Source organism: Ranitomeya variabilis, chromosome 8, assembly GCF_051348905.1.
Source record: "Ranitomeya variabilis isolate aRanVar5 chromosome 8, aRanVar5.hap1, whole genome shotgun sequence".
Lineage (NCBI taxonomy): Eukaryota > Metazoa > Chordata > Amphibia > Anura > Dendrobatidae > Ranitomeya > Ranitomeya variabilis.
Genome location: NC_135239.1, coordinates 85,125,114 through 85,147,287, shown reverse-complemented (window position 1 = coordinate 85,147,287; position 22,174 = coordinate 85,125,114). Strand labels below are relative to the sequence as shown.

The window sequence follows — 22,174 nt, the reverse complement described above, 5'->3', positions numbered from 1 at the left end:
TTCATTAGGAGAGGAATGAGTCCTTCCTTCCATTCCTTCTTCCTTCCTTTCTCTTTCTCTCTCTCTTTCTCTGTGATATACAATCATGTTTGCTGTATACATTTACTAAACCCAAATCGCCTGCCCATCATTAACTTTTGTGGGCCGACAGCCAGTTCTGGCCTTGTCTTGTCCTTGGTTGCCCTGTCAGTAGACATCTGTCTGATAATCTAGATAGGAATGCAGCTGTTTATATGGAGTCCATATGCGTTCTTTTCACACGGTTCATGGCATTTTAACCGTTGCTCTAAATCTACTGAACTGAAGAGCAGATGTTTCCTGTCTAACATCATAGCATATTTAATATAGATATAAAACCTCCTGCCTGAATTCACTGCACACATCATAGGCGCAGGTGATGTAAAACACACCAAACCAAGTGCTTCAGAATACTGCATGCACCCCATAGTCTCAAACCCACACGTCTCCGCAATCAGATTCATTTATTGCCGGTAGTGTTGGGATCTCTCGGTCATTTCAAAAACATTTAGAACATTGCTCAGTGACATCTGTGGTCCATATAGATGGATATAGGCTGTTGTTTCTCTAGAGAGACATTTATATAAAATAAAAACCTGTATAAAGCATCTTTTTAATATGACAGAACTTTCTAGAAGACTTCCACTGAGAGTTGTAATGATGACTGATGGAAGTAATGTTGTCAAAACCATTAGTAATGGTGAGAAGAATAGAGTTCCCATTGCACAGTTTATGAGATGTAAGGAAATAGCTGAACAATGCACTCGGCTTTCTCTGGCAGTCCCAAAGACAAGAAATGGAGCCGGTGCTCATGCTGGACCAACTCTCTATTCAGCCAAAGCCGTTTTCCAGATCATTTGGAGGTCCTATCAGTCAGCTCCCCTATATAAAGTAACCCCTATTCTGCTGATATGGATAAGGGTTAACTATCAAATTTGGGAAAACATCTTTTAAGAACACCAAACAGATGTCATATGTAAGCAGATTACTCGGATGCACCAGTGCAGACAATGAGGAGACAGTGGTACTTAGCCAACACTATTTATTTAACTAACGCAAAAAGGAAAATCTATTGATAAGTATATGTAGAAGTAAGCACTATATTGACGGTAACAGTAACAGGGTTAATACAGTATATTATAACACAGCAATATGACTAAATACAATATCTGTGCAATGTTCTATTACATATACCATTCTTGCTACCTAGCAGTTAAACGACAGTTGATGCCCTTCATGTCAATCTCATGGGCATCACTCTCAGTATTAGGCCCTTCCCTGTCGTCACTATAAACACCTCTGCCCATTACACTGGCCCTAGCAGGGGTCACCGGTATTTCCAGCTAGGCCACAAGTCCTAGATATGCGAGTCACTGAGTATACAGTGTGCTTGTCGCACTGGCTGTCTCCATTTCCTGAAGCACGGCCCAAGCCCACACCCTGTTCTGTTCATCTGTGCTGGAAGTAATGGCCAAAAGAAATGGTCCTCTGCTGAAACTGGAACATCTCCCAAGCCTTGTTCAGATCTGGTCATGGACTTATACTGGTGCTGGTTATGGATCTTCTACTGGCGCGGGGTCCAAATCTTCTACTGAGACTGGGTAAGGATCTTCTACTGACACTGGTCATAGACTTCTACTGACTCTGGAGGCAGACCTGATGGTCTGGTCACAGACTTCTAGTGGCACGAGGCATGGATCTTCCTCACAGCTCAGGCCTTCTCCAGTATAGGAGTTATTTTGTAGGATTTATATGTACTTTACTCCCATTTAACTGATTGACTCCTTTGGTCATCTCTGGCATCTGACTGCTCTCGGATCCTTCTGTGGTGATGGTGGCTGTAAGCCCACCTAATAGCCACACAACCTGTCCTGGTACAAGTTTAGATGCCAATTGCCTCTTCTCAGCTTGGCCAGGCCTTTTATGATTACTAACTGTGACATAGATGTCACCTAATCTGGTGTTGTCTTCAAAACTCTTACTCTGGTAACATAGGTTCTCACCGATTGGTTCCTACTACTGTAATTCTTTCTTTACTTTCACTTTTATCTCTATTTTTATTCATATCATGTTCTATAATCCTTTAAAGGGGTTTTCCTTGTTCATCTTTTATCACCCCACAGGCTTAGTTCTGTATAAAATAATAAACTAAGCATTACTTACTCAACCTGGGTCCAGCACTGACTCTTCGCCCCTGCATGAGTCTCTGTTGATTGATTGCAAACAGCGAAGTAGCCAGTGACTTAGTTCTGCGTATGAGTGGCCCAAACCACTGAGCTCAGTGATTAGCTGTTGTCAGTTCTTCAGCCAATCAACAGAAACAGGGACAGTGGCAGAGAGGCAGTGCTGGACCCAGGGAAGATAAGGGAAGCTCACTTTTCTATGTTACACTTAAAGAGAATCTTTCACCAGGTTTTCCCTGCCTCATCTGAGAGCAGCATAATGTAGTCAAAGAGACCCTGAATCCAATAATGTATCCCTTAGTTTACTGGGTTGTGACACAATCAGAGTTCTTAGATGTAGCAGAGATGAGAAAGTTAACCCCTCCCACTCTACAGCTTTCTGTGTTCATTGCCATTATTGACAGTGAAATACTTATCAGAGGAGGGGGCATTGGTCTTTTTAGCATGCACATGAACATCAGTCCAGCAGTGATAATCTCTTGGTGATAAAGCACTCATTATAACTAAACAACAGCACACAGCTCGATAAGTGACAAATCATTGAATTTAGTGTTTGAACCCCTACGTAACGCTGTCCTCAGATTACGTAGCAAAAACCTGCTGACAGATCTCTTTTAACTTAATCTATGAGTAAAAATAGGTAAAAGTGGACAACCCCTATAACTCCTTCCCACTACAGAGTACGTCATGCAGCAGGTGCTGGTGAATGGAGCAGGCTCAGAAATCCAAGTTATACTTACCGGCATCCATATATAGCAGCAGTGATTGGACCTGAGCTACGATCGCTGCTGTTAATGCTTTAAAAACTGCTGCCATTGGCATTAAGAAAGCACGGTACCAAGGTGCCCATTGCCCTTTCCCCTGCAATGCTATAATGGGATGTTGATGGTTTTGAATGGTAACAGTGGCCTGCTGAAGACCTCCATGGCTCCGATTTTAGTAGTGCTGTAGTGCTCAGACTATGGAAATTGTAGGATTTTACTTATAGGAGACTCCGATTGTGATTTTTACCAATACACTGTAATACAGTTGCTATATTTTATCATATAGAAAAAATGATCACACGATTGCAGGTACAGGTCCTCTAAGGGGGGTAAAAAGAAGAAGATTTTACAAATATCAAAAGCATAAATAGAAAAACAACTGTACTGACCAGAAGAGAAATGATGGCACGACATGTGTGCCGCATAATAAATGCCGTAAAATCAAAACCCTAAAAACAATGTTGCATTTTTTTTTCGCCGCTTTAATTTTATTTTCCTTTTTCCAGTACATTATATGAGAAAATTAATTGTGGAATTCAAAATTGCAACTTATCCTGCAAAGGCAAGCTCTCGTGTGGCTGTATTGATGGAAAAAATAAGTTATGACAAAGGAGAGGAAAAAACGAAAGGGTAAAAGCAGAATTTGGTCATGTCTGGAAAGGGTTAATGATCGTGAGTCAAATCAACAGATTTTCACAGGTTAAACCGTTCTTTTACATGGACTGCACTAGTTATTACAAAGAACCCGTTATATCACCGTCCTCTGCACCTGGTCACCCACCATCGAGTGTGGATAGGGGCCTCCTCCCAATTCTCATACATCATCTGTCGGAGAGATAAGGGTGAGATAAAAGTTTAAACACAAATATGAAGTCCTTGTGTTCTCCCATATGATAAGCTGCTGCCAGAAGTGTCGACTAATGGCTTTCTCCAGTCTTCACATTGAAAACACGAGCTAAGCGTTCCTGTGTATGGGGGAGTCAGGAGACATACCTATTGGGCCAATCAGCATTCAGCTTTGTAGGAAGCTTAGATTTTCATTAAATATTGCAAATTTCCAGAACAAATCTCAGTAAGGCTACGTTCACATGACCGTATTTCTGGTCTGAGTACAGTCCATCGAAAAACTATGGAGAGCACTCAGACCAATGCTATTCAATATGTCTGTTCAGATGACCACTATTGTACACAGATCAAGTATTCCCATCCAAAATATCACAGCTTGCACTATTCTCTTCCTTATTTTGGAAGATGCTTGCCTATTTATACCTATGAAAAAAAATCATAGGATCCCATACAGTACAACCATATGGCATCTGATATTTCGGCATGCATTGACATCTTTTCATAGGAAACTGTATTTGGTCTTGTAAATTTAATTCACTGCTGATACCATGACAAAACAGATGAAAAAAATCAGCCATTTTTTTTGTCTGGATGGAATGCCGTTTTTTTATACTCTTGTGTGAACTTAGCCCTTAAACTTGAACAAAACCAAATAAGAGTCCTAGATTGATGGCACTTCCATCAAATAAATTCAACCTATAAACAAAAGGAAGTCTTATGCCAGGTATAAAAGCATAATGAAATCTTTATTAATACACACATACAATTATTTTAAAAAATACATATATTCTTTTGGGGGTGGATACAAATAGAAAATTGACTGCATTCACAGGATGTATTAAAAATGTTCCCCTTTTTTTGGTCAATCATGTAAACATATAGACTCTCTCAACTACTGATATAAAAAAAAGGAAAATGTTTAGTACATATACTGAATGCAGTAAATGTTGCATTTGTATCCACCCCCTGAAAGAATATATGTATTTTTTAAAATAACTTTGTGTGTATTAATAAAGATTTTATTATACTTTTATACCTGGCATAAGACTTCCTTGTGTTTATAAGTTGAAATTAGCCCTTAAACTTGTTTGCGCCTTAAAATACCTGAATGAAGAAATGGTAATGTTATATCACTTTTTACTTGGCGTAGCCCATGGTTTTTAAACAGATATATTAATTAAAAAAAGGCAAATAAAATAGAAAATGGTGGAATATTACTGGCATGCCTGCCTACCTATGCCTACCCAATATTTGCATTATTAAGAAATAAATGTATATACCAGTTTTGTTTGCACTGAAAATTTCGGAGTGAGTTACTGGACCTGCGCATCTCTTACACTTTTTATTCACATTTACTAATGCAAAATTCTGATATTGTGAAAAATCAATGGAAATCTCCACCTGCACATGGTAGGGAGATACAGTACAGACCAAAAGTTTGGACACACCTTCTCATTTAAAGATTTTTCTGTATTTTCATGACTATGAAAATTCTACATTCACACTGAAAGCATCAAAACTATGAATTAACACATGTGGAAATATATACTTAACAAAAAAGTGTGAAACAACTGAAATTATGTCTTATATTCTAGGTTCTTCAAAGTAGCCACCTTTTGCTTTGATGACTGCTTTGCACACTCTTGGCATTCTCTTGATGAGCTTCAAGAGGTAGTCACCGGGAATGGTCTTCCAACAATCTTGAAGGAGTTCCCAGAAATGCTTAGCACTTGTTGGCCCTTTTGCCTTCACTCTGCTGTCCAGCTCACCCTAAACCATCTCGATTGGGTTCAGGTCTGGTGACTGTGGAAGCCAGGTCATCTGGCCTAGCACCCCATCACTCTCCTTATTGGTCAAATAGCCCTTACACAGCCTGGAGGTGTGTTTGGGGTCATTGTCCTGTTGCAAAATAAATGATGGTCCAACTAAACGCAAACCGGATGGAATAGCATGCCGCTGCAAGATGCTGTGGTAGCCATGCTGGTTCAGTATGCCTTCAATTTTGAATAAATCCCCAACAGTGTCACCAGCAAAGCACCCCCACACCATCACACCTCCTCCTCCATGCTTCACGGTGGGAACCAGGCATGTAGAGTCCATCCGTTCACCTTTTCTGCGTCGCACAAAGACACGGTGGTTGGAACCAAAGATCTCAAATTTGGACTCATCAGACCAAAGCACAGATTTCCACTGGTCTAATGTCCATTCCTTGTGTTCTTTAGCCCAAACAAGTCTCTTATGCTTGTTGCCTGTCCTTAGCAGTGTGTAATAATTATAGGGGATAACTCAGGAGACTCTTTGCGTGGAACAAGACAACTACAGGACACAGTTTTATAAGTGGTAAAGTCTATATTATCAAACGGTGATTCAAACAGGTGCAGAGAGAAACTCAAGTCCACAACACTTGGTGCAAATAATAAACGCAGCTTTAAAAATGCAATCAAGCAGAAAGTCTATGAAGCACAGTTATTCTTGAGGATACTTGACACGAATAAATCCTTGTCTTAGTCCAGACACAGATATGCTTATAGGCAGTACAAATCATATCTTAGCTCCACCAGGGAGGCCTGGTTAATAGTCTCAGGTTATAGCAAAGCAGCAGCAGCTTACATGTCCAGCAAATGCAGATGAAGTAAACATGAGCAGCAGTTGAAGGAGGATTACTGGAAACTTGTGTATGCAGCAGGAACTCAAGAGCAGAGTAGCAGGATCACCACACAGGTTCACAGGAGCAGGTGTATAGCCAGGGAGTAATCAGAGGTCAGGAGCTGGATGCAAGGCAGAATACTCTAGCACAGACTGAAGGCTGGTGTGGAGTTTTATAGCAGGAAGACACAGTGCACATGAGACCAAAGACGCCATCTTGGAAGAGGGCAGTAATGCACAAAAGGTAAAAAATGTTCAGAGTCCTGACACAGTGGTTTCCTAGCAGCTATTTTACCATGAAGGCCTGCTGCACAAAGTCTCCTCTTAACAGTTGTTGTAGAGATGTGTCTGCTGCTAGAACTCTGTGTGGCATTGACCTGGTCTCTAATCTGAGCTGCTGTTAATCTGCGATTTCTGAGGCTGGTGACTCGGATAAACTTATCCTCAGAAGCAGAGGTGACTCTTGGTTTTCCTTTCCTGGGGCGGTCCTCATGTGAACCAGTTTCTTTGTAGCGCTTGATGGGTTTTGCAACTGCACTTGGGGACACTTTCAAAGTTTCCCAATTTTTCGTACTGACTGACCTTCATTTCTTAAAGTAATGATGGCCACTTGTTTTTCTTTACTTAGCTGCTTTTTTCTTGCCATAATACAAATTCTAAAGTCTATTCAGTAGGACTATCAGCTGTGTATCCACCAGACTTCTACGCAACACAACTGATAGTCCCAACCCCATTTATAAGGCAAGAAATCCCACTTATTAAACCTGACTGGGCACACCTGTGAAGTGAAAACCATTCCCAGTGACTACCTCTTGAAGCTCATCAAGAGAATGCCAAGAGTGTGCAAAGCAGTCATCAAAGCAAAAAGTGGCTACTTTGAAGAACCTAGAATATAAGACATAATTTCAGTTGTTTCACACTTTTTTGAAAAGTATATAATTCCACATGTGTTAATTCATAGTTTCATAGTTTTGATGCCTTCAGTGTGAATCTTTAAATGAGAAGGTGTGTCCAAACTTTTGGTCTGTACTGTATTTCATTTTCAGATCTCAGGACAATCAAATTTTTTAAATAAATTTAGTACAATTGACTCTAATGACTGTTTTTAAACAAATGTATGAAACACCATTTTTATAGGTATGGGTCAATGTGTTCAGTTCCCAATTAAAAAAATCATGGTCTCTATACATTCAGTTAAAGAAGTTTTCCCATGAGCAAAATTAATTTTGAAGTTGATTATATTTAATAAATCTTGGAATCATAACAATTTCCACGATTTGATGTGTTAAAAAAAATGTTCCTGTGCTGAGATAATCTTATAAATGTCCCCTGCTGTGTACTGTGAATTGGCTGTGTCTGACCGTACAGGAACATGGTCTGATCATACCACAGCTCCGGGGCAGGGGAGGAAGCAAAAGAAAGTATACAGACAGAACAGCAAGGGATCACAGTTGATTCTGTGAGATAAAGCATTTCTCTACCTGTTTTAAAAAAAAATGTTTTACCCCTTTAATACATGGGAGGTATGGATTATTAAAAGGAATATATTGAAAAAAAATTGGCTACAAGTGATGAAACAAAAAAAGAAGCATCCCATCTGATATATTTTTGAATAATTTTAATATCCATATCATGTACTATATATTTTTTTCTGGCGGTATATCTCTGGAAAATAAATGAATTTGTTCTTATACTGAAAGCATGAGTGAATTTAGGTCAGATGAAAGAATTCCTGCAGAAACATCGCTTTTCTGCTCCAGTTCCCTCACTCGGCCACTGGACGCAGAGCTAACGCCGTCACTTAAATTATGTCCTTTCCATCATCGCTGGTACATAGGCCACCGGAGAGAGACCGCAGAGACAGCAAAAGTCCCCGCGGGTGTGTGAGAGAGGGAGGGTAGCATTTCCTCGCCTCCTAACCCTGACAATGCGCATTAGGATTCCTGTAACTGTAAAGAGAAATTTCATGTAGGTTTTCACCCCAACGCTTACGGCAAACAAAGTGCTTGGTTTATTTATGCTCTGGTCTCGCCCTTTGTCCTCGGCCTACTCCTATGACGCAGTAGATGGAAGAGCATTGGATATCTGCACATATTCATATTAATGTATTGTTTTATTAAGATAATGATATTGTGTGTAAATGATAGGGCAGACAAAACGAAGAGAGGTTGCCCATAACGTCCAATCTTATTAATTGCTAGTGCTACCAATGATCTTGTTTTTTTGTTAGACTGGTACAGAAAGGAGAGGGCCCTGCTCTTGTGGGCTTACAGTCTACAGGGTAGTGAAGACGGAAGCAGTAAGATGGCGGGTTGCGGCAGCTCTGATGTTGGTGAGATAGATCACTGAAGGCTGTAAGCTTTCTTCCTTTTCAAGTTCCAGCTCAAAATTTGGAATGTTGTGGATAATTGAATATGTTGTGGCACAGAATTACAAAAGAGGGGAATAAGCAGGAGAAGTTTTGGAATGGATTGGCCGAGGAATGTATAAGTGTGTTAGGGATCGAGTTCCCGCTTCTGCACAGGGGGAATCTCAGGCCATCTCTGCTGCGGTCTCCCCTTCTTCTCCTGCCGCAGTGGAGCCTGCTCAGCGGAGACATTGGTCCCAGTGTCTTGCTCAGTCCCGCTCTGTACAAAGAGTTACTGCTGCTTCTCCGGCTTCTGCCATTGAAGTCAGTGCTGGGCAGCGGCGAATAGACGCTTCTGGGACTAAGTCCTGCTTTTCTCGTTCTGAGCATGCCCTGAGTGAGATCTCTCAGTGGAGATCGAGGGTCACATGGTCAGACACTGCAGCTAAGTCCATTGGTCCTTTCAGGAAGGTCCTTTAAGTGCAAAGGCTAAGTCTTGCTTTGCACACACTGAGCATGCCCAGGGCAAGATCTCTCAGTGGAGATTTAGGGTCACATGGTCTGGTATGACAGTCTCTCATTGGTCCTTTTAGGAAGGTCTTTTACTTGCAGCTATATAAGACTCGCATGGCCTCACGGCCATGTGCTAGTGTACATTTGTATACGTGTGTTTGTTGTGAGTGCAAGTCGTTCATTAAATACCCCTACCCTATTGTATGAAAGATCGCGTAAGGTGTATGGCTGCTACCTAGCGCCCGACTAAACACTCCACGTGTTACACACGAGTCAGCGTCTATCGCTGTGACCGCCAGTGCGGCGCCACGCGCCAGTAGTGCGCTTCTTAACCCACGTCTGGGTACTAGTGGTGTCTGCCAGCACGGCACAGTTCGCACTTCGGTGCTCTTACTTTTCCTACACACCTAATTGCGGTGTGGTGAGCAAGTTGTCTGTACGGACTTCTACCCGGAGTCTTGGGATTGAGTTCGCCGACTTCTTGCTTGCACTCATTTGTGCGGTATTGCGGACCTGTGGCTTAGCACGGTTCGCTTCCACCGCCATATAGCGCCGCCATTTGCTAGCAGCGGGTTTTCACCTGCACGGTGGACCCTGGACTGCGAACGCACCAATATTATTACATCTTTTACTTGGTGCGTTCCGCCAGTCCTAACAAAGTGTGGAGGAGAAAAGGTACTTGGGGCACCAGAGAGTCAGGATGTCAGGAGAATAGTTTGAAGATATATGGATGAGACAGATTATTGGCAGCTTTGTACTTAGTGATGTGCAATAAACGGTGAGTTAGATTCTGTTCATATCTGTCCTACTGGCTCTATTCCAAGTCTATAGGGCTAAGTTCCCATGAGTTTTTAACACTTTAACCCCTTCATGACCTTGTGATTTTCCATTTTTCTGTTTTTTTTACTCCCCTTGTTCCCAGAGCCATAATTCTTTTATTTTTCCATCAATATGGCCTTGTGAGGGTTTGTTTTTTGCCGGACAAGTTCTATATTTCAACAGCACCATTGATTTTACCGTATACTGTACGGGAAAATGTAAAAATTCCAAGTGCTTGGAAATTGCAAAAATAGCGCAACTCCATAATAGTTTTTTTCTTCTTTTTTTTTTTACCATGTTCACTAAGTGCTAAAACTGACCTGCTATTATGATTCTCCAGGTCGTTTTGAGTTCACCGATAAAAACATGTACAGGTTCTATTTCATTTATGTGATGAAAAAAATTCAAAGTTTGTAACCAAAAAAAAAATGGTGCCATTTTCCTAGACCTGCAGCGTCTCCTTTTTTCGAGATCTGGGGCTGGGTGAGGGCTTACATTTGTGTGCCGAGCTGACATTTTGTAATTATACCATTTTGGGGTAGATGCAATGTTTTGATCTCCTGTTGTTACGCTTTATTGTAATGTTGAAGTGACCAAAAAATGTAATTCTGGCATTTTAATTTGTTTTCTCATTATGCCATTTACTTATATTAATTATTTTTATATTGTCCTCATAGTTTGTAAGCTTGCGAGCATGGCCCTTATTCCTCCTGGTATCTGTTTTGAACTATGATTTCTGTTATGCTGTAATGTCTATTGTCTGTACAAGTCCCCTCTATAAGTTGTAAAGCGCTGCGGAATATGTTGGCGCTATATAAATTAAAATTATTATTATTATTATTGTGATAGATCGGGCATTTCTGAATGCAGCAATACCAAGTATGTGTATTTTTTAATATTGTTCTATTTTGAATGGTGCAAAAGGGGGTGATTTGAATTTTTATATTTTTTTTTAAACATTTTTTTCCTTCTTGCTTCAATAGTCTTTTTAGAAGACTTAAAGCTGCAATCTTCTAATCGCTTGTGCTACACATAGAAGGGTTTCAGTCCTGCTATGTGTAGCAAAAATCATGATCTGTCAGGCAAACCCATCGGCGCGATCATGTAAAATGCAGCTTTCAGAGATTGACAGCCTCATTTAACATGCTAACAGCTGTGGGTGGATGGTAATTCCACCCGCAGCTGTTAGAGGCACATAGCTGGTCAGATCAGTTGTCATGTGCCAGAAAAGAAGCAGGCTCAGGACTGGAGCCTGCATCAAAGAGGATACACATACCTATACATCATAGGTTGTTAGGGAGCTAAAAAACGCAGCCTCTAATTGTTTAACAAAATGAATGTGATTTATAGTAATCTCATTCCCACTGTGTTCTTTTTTTATGCAGTGTAAAGTGACTTGTGGTGCGTGTTTCAAACATTTCATTTTCTTGCGCGAATACCCGGTTCATGTTGGGTTTTCCAGCCTAGACTTGCATGAGATGCAGAAAATCTGCAGATAAAAAAATGCATGTAATCCGCATATTACTCTATCAATAAAGCTTTGTCAAAAAAAAATAACAAGAAGCATCAAAAACAAAGTAGCTTTATTTAAAACATACCAACAAGAGACATAAAAGTCAAAAACACAATAAAAATGCATATAAAAATAATCCAGTAAAGAAATCCAATGGATAAAAATGCAATTAACCTAATATGTACAGAAAATCTGCAACATTAAAAATTTACCAAATACTCAATGTGAGAACACATCTTAACACAGATCTAGCAGAAAATAATGTAAAATACAGGGTATCATGCTGCACAATTTTGACCAAATGACTTCCATTATTGTCAATGGGATCTGTCAGGTGCATTTAGTGTCCATCATAAAATATGCAGCAGATCAGTGGAGATGAAAAATGTACATGTGAGTTTCTTTGCTGCATTTACACATGCCAACTGCACTTCAATGTATGATAATTTACTCATTTGGGGTGCGAATAATATATTATCGGCAGCGCATCTCCAGTTTTATGTGCTGCCGAGAACAATGATTTTTGGGCAAGTTTGAAATTCATTTCACCCAATTAACGTTTTGGTCATCGACGGCTTGTTGGCCTGTTCTCACAGGCTGATAATTGGGAAATGAGCATTCCCAGGACCACCAAAACAATTATTTTGATAGTTTATTTTGCACACTTTTCTATTACACAGCTTCTACATGTGTGTTTAAATGTTATTGCATATCAAAAATATACTGTGGATTATATTATTAAAATGGAATAAAGGATTGCGAATAGTGTTGAGCATTCCGATACCGCAAGTATCGGGTATCGGACGATACTTGCAGGTATCGGAATTCCGATACCGAGATCCGATACTTTTGTGGTATCGGGTATCGGTATCGAAACAACATTAATGTGTAAAATTAAGAATTAAAATAAAAAATATTGCTATACTCACCTCTCCGACGCAGCCTGGACCTCACCGAGGGAACCGGCAGCGTTCTTTGCTTAAAATGCGCGCTTTTACTTCCTTCCGTGATGTTACGGCTTGTGATTGGTCGCGTGCCGCCCATGTGGCCGCGACGCGACCAATCACAGCAAGCTGTGACGTAATTTTCAGGTCCTCAATGCCTAATTCTAGGCATTCAGGAATTTAAAATTACGTTCCGGCTTGTGATTGGTCGCGTCGCGGTCACATGGGCGACGTGACCAATCACAAGCCGTGACGTCACGGGAGGCAGGAGACGCGCGCATTTTTAAAATTACGTCACGGCTTGTGATTGGTTGCGTGCCGCCCATGTGACCGCGACGCGACCAATCACAGCAAGCCGTGACGTAATTTCAGGTCCTCAATGCAGAAATAGGCATCAGGCGTCAGGTCACATGGGCGACGCGACCAATCACAAGCCGGAACGTAATTTTAAATTCCTGAATGCCTAGAATTAGGCATTGAGGACCTGAAAATTACGTCACGGCTTGCTGTGATTGGTCGCGTCGCGGCCACATGGGCGGCACGCGACCAATCACAAGCCGTGACGTCACAGAAGGAAGTAAAAGCGCGCATTTTAAGCAAAGAACGCTGCCGGTTCCCTCGGTGAGGTCCAGGCTGCGTCGAAGAGGTGAGTATAGCAATATTTTTTATTTTAATTCTTTATTTTACACATTAATATGGATCCCAGGGCCTGAAGGAGAGTTTCCTCTCCTTCAGACCCTGGGAACCATCAGGAATACCGTCCGATACTTGAGTCCCATTGACTTGTATTGGTATCGGGTATCGGTATCGGATTAGATCCGATACTTTGCCGGTATCGGACGATACTTTCCGATACCGATACTTTCAAGTATCGGACGGTATCGCTCAACACTAATTGCGAATTGTCCTAAAAAAAATCCCACAATAGACCTTATCTATCTAAGTTATCCCTATCTGCTGATTGACCTAAGTGGACATGTCATTGCATTGTATCAGAATTTGGACCGAGTAAGGCCGGGATCACACATACGCGAGATACGGCCGAGTCTCGCAGGTGAAAACCCAGCTCTGGCTCCGGCACTCCAGTGCGGAGCGTGCGGCTCCATGTATTGCTGTGCGGCCGCACCCTCCACTCCGGAGTGCCGGCGCCAGAGCTACAGTAGGTTTTCACCTGCGAGACTCCACCGTATCTCGTGTATGTGTGATCCCGGCCTAAGGAACTTGTTGGGCTCTAATTTGCCAGCCTGAACACGAGAGTAGAAAATAAATTGAATGTTTATTTCTGGGTAGTTTTATATAATTAACCTTTGACAAAACAGAAGTCCTGGGTCAAAAGCAATGAGTAATGTGCACCATAGAATAAAGAAAGCAGTGTGGTTTGGGGAATGTCAGAGTGTATTGGATTCTGGTGCTGGATAAGGTCAGTGGTCTTTATGGCAATGATTTAGACCTAGACCTTCCATCCTAATTGTATGTGACATTTGTTTAACAATGGTAAAAGATGCAGCTCACAACTATGAGGCAGGAATGGAAATGTTGTATCTCAGTTTTCTGTGACTTTATCCTTGCACCTCTGGTTCTCTTGAATTTTAAGCGCCAGTCTATCTGCAGCTTTATTTCTGGAATCAGGTCAATGTTAATCCCTTCTATGATGTAGAGCTCAAAATTGGGAGTGCTCTGACTTTAATCCAGCGATTAATGATGTAAACTGTAACTCTGGGCATAGACTATATACATTGACTTACTGTATATGTGTTATGTACAGATGTGTGCTTTCTAATCTGGCCTGTTCAGTTGAGATGTACGGTACCAACATGAGTGGCAAGAGGTGATCAGATCTGCTGCACTCTGGTGTGAATATATTCCCTTTTTTCAAAGCTGAAGTGGTATATTAAGGAAAAACACAAAGAGACAATCACATATTCAGAACATAGCCACCTAAACATAATATCTGCTAATGGAAATCCAGATTATGTAAACGATTAGTCCTGCAGATTATGCAATCTCACGGGTGAATTTATCATTAGGCACTGATGCCTGTACCTGTACGTGACATAGACACAATGGATTTCGCCATTCAACACAGGCAGCATTTCATAGAAAAATCTAATTTTATAGAGATTTACTGCCAGTGCCTTTGATGTTACTATGAAGCATCTACAGATTTTTAACGAGGGTTGTCCTATCCACAGGATTGGTGATAACTTGCTGACTACTGCCAATCGTAGAATGGGGAATTTTTATCTCCAATGGGGAACTTTATCCCCATTATAAAGAGCCATGTCAGAATCCTGATCGCTGCTCCATTCTTCCTCTTTAGGGTTGATTGAAAAAGCCAAGCACAACCCCACAAAGATGAACGAAGTAGCAGTGGAGCATGCGTTCTGCCACTCTATTCTAAAGGGAATAAAAGTTCCACTTTCTGCCTATCGGTGTAGGTCTCAGTGGTTGGACCCCCCAGATCAACAAGTTAACCCTTATCCTGGGAATGGCCCAGTCGAAGTCCTGACTTAAATTGAGAATCTGTGGCAAAACTTGAAAATTGTTGTTTACAGACGCCTCCATCCAATCTCACTGATCTAGTTTGCAAAGAAGAATGGGCAAAAGCTTTAGCCTCTAGATGTGCAAAGCTGATAGAGACATGCCCCAAAAGACTTCAAGCAGTAATTGCAGGGAAAGGTGGTTCTACAAGGTACTAACTCTGAATACAAATGGATGTCCCAATTCTCAGCTTCATAGTTTTTAACTATTTAGAAAACCAGGTATCATTTCCTTTACACGTCACAAATACTTGGTACCTTGTGTTGGTGTATCTGATAGCACACCAATAAAATGCATTTACGTTTCTGAGTGTAATGTGATCAAAAGTGGAAAAGTTCACAGGGTATGGATACTTTTTCAAGGCACTGTACATAACAGAAGGAGTGACTGACTTTACTGGAACCACAGCACAACCAAAGAGCTGCTGTAAAGTCCTAGCCTGAAACTACTGAACATGACAAACAGGAACATAAGTGTGAGACATTTCAGAAGTTTTAACTACAGATATTGTACGAATCTCATGACATGCATGTTATACCACACATCACCAAGTAAAAGCCAAGGGGCTTTCTTGTGTATTACGTGTTCGCTATGTGTCTTAGTCTGGACTCAGATGGGCATATTTATAATCCATATACAGACCACAATGCACAGATGGACCAGGGTTTCTTGACCAGAACCTACAGCTTCTTATGTGCCTAAGCACCTGTCAGTTCAGGTCAGGAGACACGCGGTCCATCCAGGCATTGCAGGCCATATAGAGGGTCTTATTATTGGAATCTAGATGAACATTCTGACATTACAGTATGACAGCCATGGAAAATCCTTCCAGTTTCCTTTCACTTAATATGAATTGATCTATCTTGCATTCATATTATTGGAATGATAAAACTATGTGATGGAATTCCAAATTTGTAATATATTAGTTTAGATTCACTAAAGGTACAATGTCTTATAAGACATTACTGATTTTCTTCTTTAACACCTGATGTATGTGTCTGTTCACACACAATAGTTCTGAGATTGTTACAAAAAAAGATAGAATTTCTCGGCTCTACAGAATTCTGTTATAACAAAAATAACTATTTTCTTCTGTGTTTTTCCTGCAGAACATCCATCTTGACATCCTGCCAGCTGTTCTACGAGCTTGCTGATTACTCATCCTTCTGTAATTACCTCAGCTGACTACAGGGTATCAATTAAATAAATCTTTCAGCAAGTCTTGGGAACGGGTTAATCCTGGAGTCTACAGCACAAAGGATATAAAAAGCATATTTCTATGTCTGTCGAAAATATATCATTTGGATCATAAGTGCTTGCCTTGGACACGATTCAATGGCAGCTAGCTTTCGTTTGGATGCTGTTCAAGATAATGGATGCCATATGCCTGTCATGATGAACATTCAACGCTGTCGGTGAGTTTGGTATATCAAGGCAAACCATCGATCGTTGACTGTACATCACGGCAAGACTGATGACTGCTGGTTTTGTCTCCCATCTTTCCTTATGGATTCTTTACTCCACAGCATATTGACCATTTTCTGGAAACTTTTCTTCTTTGCTTGACAGTGCCGATTTGACCATAAAAATCAAATTATTTATTAAGTGATGATAGTTATGTATCTATGAAGAATACAACTTAGGATGGGAATACTAATGCTGAGTAAATATAGTGCTACTTCAAGGGGTTGTCTCAAGAAACAATCCTTTATTTACACCAGAATTCAGAAATACCCAACCATCAGTAGTTATTGCTGGGGCCATGATGCCGCTACTGTAAAGAATATCTAGCATCATGTGGCAGCCATTCATGGCCAGGTACACCTGAGCAAGAGCTGCTTAGTTTTTCAGGAAGTGTACTAAAGTGGGCAAACTATCTCCAGTCTCCATGACTTACTGTAGAAGTGATCTAGCATATGTACAGGCATCACTTGAGTGAAACAACCCCTCTAAGCCTTTATTCCCATCTGTTTTCTTCATTTTTGCTGTTCTACTTCCTTCATTTTCTTCTCCTATGAGGAAGTGCCACCAATAGCATCTGATGGGCCCCATTGACTATAATGGTTCCATCAAGTTTCCACCATGCTGTTTTTTAACTGGACAATATAGTGCAACATGCTGAGCTATTTTGGCCAGCATTTTTCATGAAATCTATGATGGAGCCTTCATAGCAGAGGCTAAGATGAATGTAATATTAGCACATTGTTAGACTTTTTATATCATTATTGTGCAACCTGTTGAACATCTATGCTCTTTGCATGGCTAAGAAAGAAAATGAGACACATTGTTATAATTTTTGGCATCCCTGAGATAATCACCATTGATGGATGATGAATATAGGGATTCATGTTCATTCCACTCACTTATGAAAGCATTCGCTGTATGTCCTCCATGTTCCTGCGCAATTGAGTTTTGGATGTTTTTTCTTTCAGTAAACCTAACTACCATGTTCAAGTTGCTATTACCAGTTTTAATTTAAGTGCTTGTTATAACCCATAAGAAAATTATCTGTAAAAAGCTGCTTGTGTTCAAGAAAAGCAAATGGAAGGTCACATTTAACATTCATTGCTGTCGGTGGGTTGAGTTAGAAGAATAAGCTCGCTGAACGATGAATGCAACTGTGTCCCTTTTTTACAGGAGCTATGGTTTTGGATATGGATTAAAAGATCTGAAACAAAAATTGCAACCCCGAACTTTTTTAGATATCTATGTAATGTAGTGCACTGTAGTTGTATTAAAATATTTACTGATCATTGTCTTCCCTGCTTTCCATTGGTGTAGTTGGAACACCCATCAGGGCCGCGGGGTACTCAGTACCAGGTCCGGTACTTAAAGGGATGTGTCAAGGCAGCGGTGACCCAGTTCGTGGTCCTGGGCGCCCAAGTAAAAGAGATGGTCTTTAAAGAGGTTTGTAAAATAATAAAAGTTTGTCCAATGGAATAGAAGAAACAAACTGAACCGCACCACCCCGCCTCTGTGAATTAGCTGAAACTGCTCACCTGCAGTGGAAGCTTGGTCTTTAGATCCCGGGTGCTGAGGCCGAATAAACATGTAGAGTATTCCAAAAATGAAGAAGAAAGAGGCACTCAGCACAACAGTACCCCCAGCCGTGAAGATTTTATTGTGAGTATATAAATTTACCTGTCTCGGAAGATCGGTGAGTGCTGCCTCTTTCTTCTTCGTTTTTGGAATAATAAAAGTTTGTGACGCCACCTGTGGTATTCAGTCAGGGGTGACCGACGTTGCTTAAAGGGGGCTGCTGGGGTGATGTTATGGGCAGCTTGAATGGTATGGCTTCCGTTCCCACAATTGAAGCTGGGTCCCCAGGGCTCCTGGTGTAGTTGGGACAGGTGGTAGATGGTGTAGAAAGAAACAGAGGACACAGGTTTGCAGTCTCTTTACCTCTTTACTGAAGAATTCAGGCAGCCACAGTCCAGGGTACCGGATTACAGGTACAGTTATGGTCCGGTCGGCTTGGAAGCGAATCTCGAATCCCCTTTACCAGGTGGGGTTGGAAGCCTTCCTACTAGCCCTGTTTTGTAGTCCCTTGCTGCCTTAGGCCTCACACAAGCTCCTCACATTTTCTCTCTGTCTCCCTTGTTGGTAGGACACTACCCATACGACAGGTAACTTGAGCCTTTTTACAGGATCTCTATCATGACCCGGGCACTATCTGCTACTGTGTCCTCAGGTGTCAATGGTGGACAGGTAACTTGCAATCCGCTGTCCGTCGGTTTCTGCCGTGGGGCATAGAGTTACCCCCACTACCTCGGTCTTCCAGCTACCGATATCAGCGCTCAGCGTGGATGAAGCCCAGTCACAGCTTCTCTCTCCAGCTCTCAATTCTCCTTTGCTCTTTTCCCTCCTTTACTGTCTCTACAATCTGTTCTGTTCTCGTTCCTTCTAGGATCTGCAGCACCTCTTGTGGCTGCACGGCCCCCTTTTTCTCTCTCCGACTCTCACCGGTCTGCTTTCTCTCCATTCTGTCCCTCTGACAGACTGTCTAACTTCTCCCCAGACCAGAATATACATATATATATATATATATATATATATATATATATATATATATATATATATATACAGGTATATATATATATATATATATATATATACAGGGAGGCTCCCCTGAAACCGGGTTCAGAGCTCTTCCTTCTAGCCTGGAGTCAGAACTGTGTCACGTATATGTGAGTACCTGATAAAAGGGAGCCCTCCTCGCTTCCAAGCAAGACATCGCTCTCCCTGTGAGGAAAGCAATGCCACTGTAACAGCCAGTAACCTGGGCTGTTACACTCTGGTCTTCTTTTAGGTCACATGAGCTCTCCTCTTCTTTTGCATGTATATACTGTCTAGTCCAATGAATAGTGACTGCATCAAAGAAATTTGACTACAAATTGACAATGGTACAAAACCATTGACAAGACTAGAAACATGTAACTTGAAATATTTTCACATGCAATTACTCTTTGGTAGTCTTTAAATTTTTCAAGAGAATCTGTCAGTCAATTCATGCAGCCCAAAGCAATAGTTAACAAGAATCAGAGTCTGGATGCACAATGGTTGCCAGGTACATTCTTCTCTGAAATGCTTTGGCTTTTCAAACTATGATAGATGGAAAAACATACCTTGCTGTGATCATGCAGGAAGGCTCTGATTGATGCTGCGCGTGGATTGGGCAGTATTAATTAAATCAGACGTTGCCTTCAACTTGTGTATTGAACTTCATTTCAGAGCTAAAAAGTAATTTTACCTCAAATTCTGATTTTTCGGGTTATTTTGCTGATTGAAAACCTTCAATTTCAATTGATGCAATAAATATATTATTTACTGTGTGAGTTTTATTTATCCTATCATTAGCCTACGTTTAAAGGAATGTTTTTATAACTCAATTATAGTCCACAAATAGTATACCCATAACCAAACCTTGGGTCTTAGTACTTCAAGAAATACTTATATCACACAAGAATTACCTCATGGATGTAACCAAGATAAAAAAGAAGTACAATTAGATTAAAGATAAAAACAATTTTTATTAATAATAATATTAAAAACACCGTAACAAAGAAAGGCGCTGGAATTAAAAGAGGGACATTATTCACAGCATTACATAGGGATAATACATTCAGTGACACCAAAAATACCACAATTCATTGGTTAGCTGCAAAAACTAGTGTGTGGCTATAATTTTAAGTGTAATACTCAGACTTCAAAATGTGTCTGGATAAAAGAGGTTAATTAACCACTAATTTAATGTTAACAATAAATATATGGAGTAGGAGAAAGGTACACTGTGTAAAGTGCAAAAATAAAAGGAAAACATGCCAAACTCCAGTCAAAAACAAAAAGTAATAGGTGAAAATAATGGCTGCTATAAACATATACCAAGTGAAAATGACTGTGTTTGAAACAGATAATGCTGTTATCATCAAATGATTATCAATGTGATGCTGGGCATATCTTATGAGCCCAACCAAAACCCAGAGGTGAATAAATGAATGCAATACCTTATATTGCACTAGCCTGATGAACGCGATGAAGTCCCTCTGCCCCGACGCGCATTTCGCTCTGCTAGACATGCCTCCCGAAGAAGCGTGCATTCATTTATTCACTACTGGGTTTTAGTTGGGCTCAAAAGATATGCCCAGCATCACATTGATAATCATTTGATGATAACCGCATTATCAGTCATTTCCACTTGGTGTGTTTTTATAGCAGCCATTTTTTCACCTATTACTTTTTGTGTTTGACTGGAGTTTGGCACAGTTTTCCTTTTATTTTTGCACTTTACGCAGTGAACCTTTTTCCCACTAGATATATTTATTGTTAGCATTATATTAGGGGTTAATTAACCTCTTTTATTCAGACACATTTTGAAGCCTGAGTTTTACACTTAATATTATAGCCACAGACACTAGTTTTTGCAGCTGACCAATGAATTGTGGTATTTTTGGTGTCACTGAATGTATTATCCCTATAATAATAATTATGTCCCTGTTTTAGTTCCAGCACCTTTCTTTGTTACGGTGTTTTTAATATTATTATTAATAAAAATTGTTTTTATCTTTAGTCTAATTGTTCTTTTTTAGGCTGCTGTCACACTATCAGTATTTGGTCAGTATTTTACATCAGTATTTGTAAGCCAAAACCAGGAGTGGAACAAATAGAGGAAAAGTATAATAGAAACATATGCACCACTTCTGCATTTATCACCCACTCCTGGTTTTGGCTTACAAATACTGATGTAAAATACTGACCAAATACTGCAGGTGTGACGACAGCCTTACGTTGGTTACATCCATGAGGCAATTGTTTAAAGGAATCTGTCAGTAGGATTAGCCCTTCCAATCCGTCTATATGGGCATGTAGGTCATAGGAAGCTGAATAAAATTATATCTTGATATATGCAATCTGGTGTCTTATTTCAGAGAAATCCACATTTTTCTGATATGTAAATGACCTCTTCCAGACTATGGGAAGGATGTTGCTTTGAAGATACAAAAATAGAGATAGATTAAAAAATATATTTTAATTATGCTTATATTAGATAAAAAATGCTAATGATAGGTTTCCATAAGATGGTAAAAAGCTCAACAATAAATTTATCACGCTCCTTAGTGTGAAATATTAAAAAAAAAGTATAAAATCTTGTCTCTTGTATAAACCAATACCTACTGCAGCCACATTAATGCATATTGCAAAAATACATTTATATATACAAAATTGTGCAAAATTTTAAGCGGATGTGGAAAAAAATGCTGCAAAGTGAGAATGCTTTAAAGAAATAGAAGTGTTAAAGGTTTATTTTTATTAGTTAACAAAATGCAAAGTGAATGAACAAAGGGGAAATCTAAACCAAATAAATATTCAGTGTGACTGCCTTTTGCCTTCAAAACATCATCAGATCTTCTAGATACACTAGCACACAGTTTTTGATGGACCTCAGTATGTGGTTGTTCCAAACATGACTGGTATCAATCCTTCTGTCTTTTCATGTAATCTCAGACAGATTCGATAGTGCTGAGGTAAGAGCTCTGTGGAGT

At 40.3% G+C, this 22,174-nt stretch overlaps 1 long non-coding RNA gene across 1 annotated transcript in view; it reads left to right on the top strand.

The window, feature by feature from the left end:
• Nucleotides 1–16,507, top strand: part of LOC143788618 (uncharacterized) — a 106,262-nt gene extending 89,755 nt beyond the window's left edge. Inside the window, exon 3 of the long non-coding RNA XR_013218684.1 lies at nt 16,244–16,507. This is a non-coding gene — a long non-coding RNA (uncharacterized LOC143788618). The remainder of the gene's footprint in view (nt 1–16,243) is intronic.
• Nucleotides 16,508–22,174: the final 5,667 nt, after the last annotated feature.